The sequence below is a fragment of the Nicotiana attenuata genome, unplaced genomic scaffold, assembly GCF_001879085.1.
Source record: "Nicotiana attenuata strain UT unplaced genomic scaffold, NIATTr2, whole genome shotgun sequence".
Taxonomy (NCBI): Eukaryota; Viridiplantae; Streptophyta; class Magnoliopsida; order Solanales; family Solanaceae; genus Nicotiana; species Nicotiana attenuata.
Window position 1 is genome coordinate 252,504 of NW_017670922.1, and position 5,994 is coordinate 258,497.

The 5,994-nt window shown below is 39.5% G+C and overlaps 1 long non-coding RNA gene across 1 annotated transcript; it reads right to left on the reverse strand.

Moving 5' to 3' along the window:
• Nucleotides 1-1,662: 1,662 nt before the first annotated feature.
• LOC109244506 lies at nucleotides 1,663-3,361 on the reverse strand. The gene is made up of 2 exons (XR_002070705.1): nucleotides 2,976-3,361; nucleotides 1,663-2,065 (listed from the first exon to the last, which is right to left on the reverse strand). It is a non-coding gene; the product is annotated as an uncharacterized LOC109244506 (long non-coding RNA).
• Nucleotides 3,362-5,994: the final 2,633 nt, after the last annotated feature.

Here is a 5,994-nt window from a genome sequence, read left to right on the forward strand (position 1 = left end):
TTCTAAAATTAGGATATGACTCTAACAGAAGAGAAGCTACACGAAGTGCACCCTTCTCAAATGATTTAGAAGACTCAGAGAGAGGAGGGATTCGAAACAGTTTATATACAGTTCAACAATATCAAAGCGGTAAAAAGCAACATTTAGCACATTAGGCTCAATCATGTAAATAAAATCAGATAATAAATAAAGCCAAATATAACAATTATTCTAAGCTCGAATTCTTGAACCCTGAACCAGAGATTCTGGGTTCGATGCCCAGTAGAGTCGCCAGAGCTGTCACACCTCCTTTTTCCTACACCCCGGAAGAGTATAAGGGAGTTTTTTCCAATTTAAGTGACAATCGAAACGAGATTATTTATTTAATATCAGAGTCGCCAGTTGGGATAATTTATGGTGTCCCAAGTCACCGGTTCAAATCCCGAATCGAGGAAAGATTGACTCTGTTTTACAGTCCGCGAACACAGAAATCCGGGTAAGGAATTCTGTTAACCCGAGAGAAGGTGTTAGGCATTCCTGGATTCCGTGGTTCTAGCACGGTCGCCTAAACTATTATAATTAGCCTATTATTCGATTTTAATACATATTTTAGCCTATGGTATATTTTTGACTTATTAGCCGCTTTTAATTAATTTTAGGAAGATTCAACGTTATTTGAAACATATCTTGAACCACGCCACATGAAATGCACCCGCGGTCCACGACACATTTTATTTAACATTGTTTAGAATTGGAGTTGGGTCACATGAAATGAACACCCGAGTTTAGGAAATTAATTTAAAAATAGCGCGCCTAAAGAAACTACGCACTTTCAAGTTAATAGCAAGTTTTGCGGGGGCCATGGATAATTCAACTAATGGCACACCTCGATTCTAATTTTTTAAAGGATGTTCGAACTAAACTTTTGAGGGCCATAAACTATATCTTACCTAATATGGCACGCCTCAAATCTAATTGTTCAAATGATTTCTTATTTCTTAATCATGAGAGCCATAAACTATTGGTGTTATTTAATATGGCACACCTCAACTTAAGAAAGCTTAATTAATTTAAACAAACACAATTCGAAACTATTGTTTACACGAACATCCGCTACAGAAAAACGTTGGACTTCTGGGCTGAACCCAGCCCAAGAGAAGGGACGGGCAAGGGACAGTCCAGGTTATTGAGTCCTTTCACCAACCAGGCCAGCATTAGGCCCAACTCTTAGAACCAAATAATTCGTACAAAATCATTTAAGCACAAATCAACTAAGGCTACATGAAACATGAAATTGAATTAACATTTTTAACTTCTGAATTTTAACTATTCAGGCACAAATCAACTAGTCGAACTTCTGAATTTTAACTTTCATGCATTTTGGGCCAGGTCTGCTGTGGGAAAAATCCAGCAGCAACAAATAAACGAGCTACTGGGCTCAAGAAGCAGGCCCAAGTAGCAATGGGCATACCGGTCTCCCTTGCAAATAACCTCAAAGTCCAAAGCCCAAGGAACCTAAACCTTGCAAAAGCCAAGGCTGAGGAGCAGGACTCAAGATCGAGTCCATACCAACACAGAACTACCATTTGCACCCAACAATACCAAACAAGCCTGATAAACTTTCATCACTACACAGTAGCTGGGACGCAAGGAAGCTTTAAAGGCTACTAACTCACATTACACTAAAAAACAACACAGTCTCGACTTCAATTACATTGATAACAAAACCAACAAATGTTCATGCTTGAATTCAATTCTAGGCTAACTCATAAATAACAATATGAAATTTAATCTCAGCTAGACCCCTTTCTTAATACTAACAGTAGCAAAGACCCAGGATGTCAACAAATCATTCACGTGAATCCAAAAATCACACCCAAACTCTCAAATAACATTGATTCAATTTTACAGCATATTTATGACATGAGAAAACTCAGATAACATGTATAGTATAGGATTTACTACAGGATGCTACAGAAATGGAAGAAATAGAAGAAATAAAACTCAAAACACAACTTGTATTCAGTCAGGTTTCCACTCGAAATACATATTTACTATCACTTGTTGTCCATGGTTTGGAAAATACCTGGAATGCAATAGAAAAATAAGGAGTTAACAGCAGCAACAGAATCAGCTTAAAATCAGCAATAGAACAGTGCCAAACAGCAACTCAAACCAAACTTTTAACCCCAAACTCAAGCCATTTTCCAACCCAGATGCACGATTTTGGAATTTTCAGAAGTTCTAACTAACCAAAGGGATTCAGAGAACCAAAAACCAAGCACAATTTGAGCTATTTTCAGTATTTTTGTATTTGAGAAAGAACTCAGCTGCTTCTAAAATTATCAGTATATTTTCAGTCTCTAAAAATCTCTCTCTTGAGAGTGAAGCAATTAGCCTTTTATAGCGAAGCTTTAGGGCAGCAGAAATAAACTTCAGTTTTTTCCCTTTACTCCTTTTTGAATTTTCGGTTTTGCTATCATGTCCTAAATTTTAAAATCAGTTTTTCAAAACAGTCCCAAATCCACCTTCCTAGCAGCTTCCTAAATCAGTTACGGAAGATTCTCTAACCTAAAAACCCTGAATTACCCTTGTAACCCCTGCTATTTACTTCAGCATAGATATGGGTCAATTTGACCCAAGGCTAACCTGACATGGGCTTGCAAAACCCGAGCTAATCCCCCTTTCTTTGGGCCTCTGATTAACAGAGTTTCAACCAATTCATAATTCGAGCTCATAAAAGTAATGAGCCAAACGGATTTTCCAAAAGAAACCAGAAAACCTTTGAAATGAAACCAAAACAAAAAAAAGGAAAAGGAACTAATTAAGAACCAAAATAGCACAAATAAACCTGCTATTAATCTAATCACGCAACAACACTGATTACAAATGAAAACATAATAAAGAAAAGGAAAGAGGAGACAGAAAGAGATGAAGATGAGAAGTAAAGTGAAAAAATAAAGAAAAGAAAAGCAACCAGAAAAAAGAAAAAGTACCTAAGAGGAACGTTTGGACAGTGGAGGTTGAAAAATGCTTCAACGCCTTCAATTTTTGCCGAGATTGACATTAATCGTGTGTTCTCGTTGAGAACACAGGAATAAAATCAACCTTGACCCCAATCTTTTACTGAACCTCGACAATTTGGGGAGATTTGGGTTTTAGGGTTTCCACCTCAGATTTGAAATTCGACGAGATGTAGGAGGATTCGAAGGGTATGGCTTTGAGCTGTGGAAAGAGGGAACTGTGAGGGTCTTATGGTGTAAATCTAGGACGGATTGTGGGTGGCGCCGCCACCGGAGAAGGTTAGAATATTAGGGCGGCGCTTAGGGTTTGGTCTCTGATGAGGGAGATAAAACGAACGAGATGGAATGGGGGGGATGGCTATTTCGAACAGTTTTATACTGTCAAACAAATTAGTTCTCGTCCATTTGATTAAGTAGGATCAACGACTGCGATTGAGAGGCTGGAAACGAGGTCGTTTGGTTAACTGAGTGGGGCGGACCGGGTAAAGGTGATTTGGGCTTGGAATTGGACGGGTTTCAGGGTATTTAAATCATTTGGGCTGGGGGAATTTAATTCAATTGGCCCAAAAAATCAGACTTCTTTTATTTCTTTTCTTTTTCTTTTCTTTTTTTTTTCAAATTAATTCTAAATTAACTCTTAAACTAAATTAATTTCCCAAATTAAACTAATTGCTCATCATAATATTTACAATAATTAATTAATTCCCAAATTAAAAGAAACTACAAAATTTAAAGTTAAAAAGTTGAAAATGCAAAGTAAGTCATTTTTGTGATTTTTTCATTTTGTAAAACAACTAATTAACCTAAAAAATGTAAAACTAAATCCTAAATGCAAATTCAATGTATTTTGTATATCATGATCTAAATAAAAAAAGCATGCACAGACAAATGCAAACAATTAACAAAATCCTATAAAAAATTCTACAAAAATTGTGAATAATGGGAAAACATTATTTTCTTAGAATTTATGGGAGTAATTCATATAGGGCAAAAATCACGTGCTCACAAATCCGATTGACCTCAAATTTTGCACACAAGTCACATTTGATATTACGGACCTGCTCCAACTTCCGGAATCGGAATCCAACCCCGATATAAAATATTCCAGACCCGATCAAACTTTCCAAATATCCTCAAATTTCCAACTTTCGCCAAATAACGCCGAACGACCCTCCAAATCAACATCCGGACGCGCTCCTAAGACCAAAATCACCATACGGAGCTATTGGACCCGATAAAACTCCATTCTAGAGTCGTCTTCACACAGGTCAAACTGCGGTCAAATCTTACAACTCAAACTTCACGCAGGGACTATGTGTCCCATTCCACACTGAAACTCTCTCGAACCCAGCACCAAGCACCCCGGCAAGTCAAGTAAGTATAAAATGAATCAGAGGGGACAATAAATAGGGGACCGGGGCTCATACTCTCAAAACGATCGTCCGGTTCGTTATATCCTCCCCCTATTAAAACAATCATTCATCCTCGAAAGAGTATAGAGACATACTTGAAGCGGTGAAAAGATGAGTGTAACGGCTGCGTATATCATGCTCAGTCTCCCAAGTCGCCTCCTCGACTGGCTGGGCCCTCCACTGAACCTTCACTTAAGCAATGTTCTTTGACCTTAACTTTCGAACCTGCCTGTCCAAGATGGCCACCGGATCCTCAACATAAGACAAGTCCTTGTCCAACTGGACTGAGCTGAAATCTAACACATGAGACGGATCGCAGTGATACTTCCGGAGCATAGAAACATAAATGCAACATCGCGAACCTTCCGATCCGCATAACTCTTCTGTCTAGATTGGGATGTACGAAGTTGATCATGAATAGCCTTAACCTTTTCCAAAGCGTCCTGAACTAAGTCTATACCAAATAGTCTAGCCTCGCCCGGCTCAAAACAACCCACTAGAGACCGACATAGTCTAGCATACAAAACCTTATACGAGGCCATCTGAATGCTCGAGTGTTAACTGATCCAAAGAATCCCAAACTCCATCACACATGCATGGGACATATCCTCCAGTATCTGAATAGTGTGCTCGGGCTACCCATCCGTCTGAGGGTAAAATGCTATGCTTAACTTAACCCGAGTACCTAACTCATGATGTACGACCCTCTAGAGTCGCGATGTAAACTACGTACCCCGGTCAGAGATGATAGATACTGGCACGCCATGAAGCCTGAAAATCTCGCAGCTATAAACTCGAGCCAGCTGCTCGGAAGAATAAGTAGTCATCACTGGAATGAAATGAGCCGACTTGGTCAACCTATCCACAATCACCGAAACTGCATCAAACTTCCTCTGAGTCCGTGGAAGCCCAACAATAAAATCCATAGAGATCCTCTCCTATTTCCACTCCGGAATCTTTAGCTTCTGAAGCAATTCACCTGGCCGCTGATGCTCATACTTCACCTGCTGGTAGTTTAGGCACCAAGCTACATACTCTACTATGTCCTTCTTCATTCTCCTCCACCAATAATGCTGACTCAAGTCCTGATACATCTTTGCGACACCTGGATGAATGGAGTACCGCAAACTGGGAGCCTCCTGGAGAATTAACTCATGCAAACCATCTACATTACACATAACCTGCCATGCATCCTCAACGCACTGTCATCTCCAATAATGACCTCCTTGGCATCACCATGATGAACCGTGTCCTTAAGGACAAGCAAATGGGGGTCATCATACTGACGCTCCGTAATACAATCATAAAGAGAAGACTGAGAAACCACACAAGCCAAAACTTGACTCGACTCAGAAACATCCTATCTAACAAATTGGTTGGCCAAGGCCTGAACATCCAATGCTAATGGCCTTTCTGCTGCTGGTAGATATGCTAAGCTGCTTGAACTCTCTACCCTGCGACTCAAGGCATTGTCCATTATATTGGCCTTCCCGGGATGGTATAGAATAGTGATATCATAGTCCTTGAGCAGCTCTAACCACCTCAACTGACGCTAGTTAAGATCTTTCTGTTTGAATAGA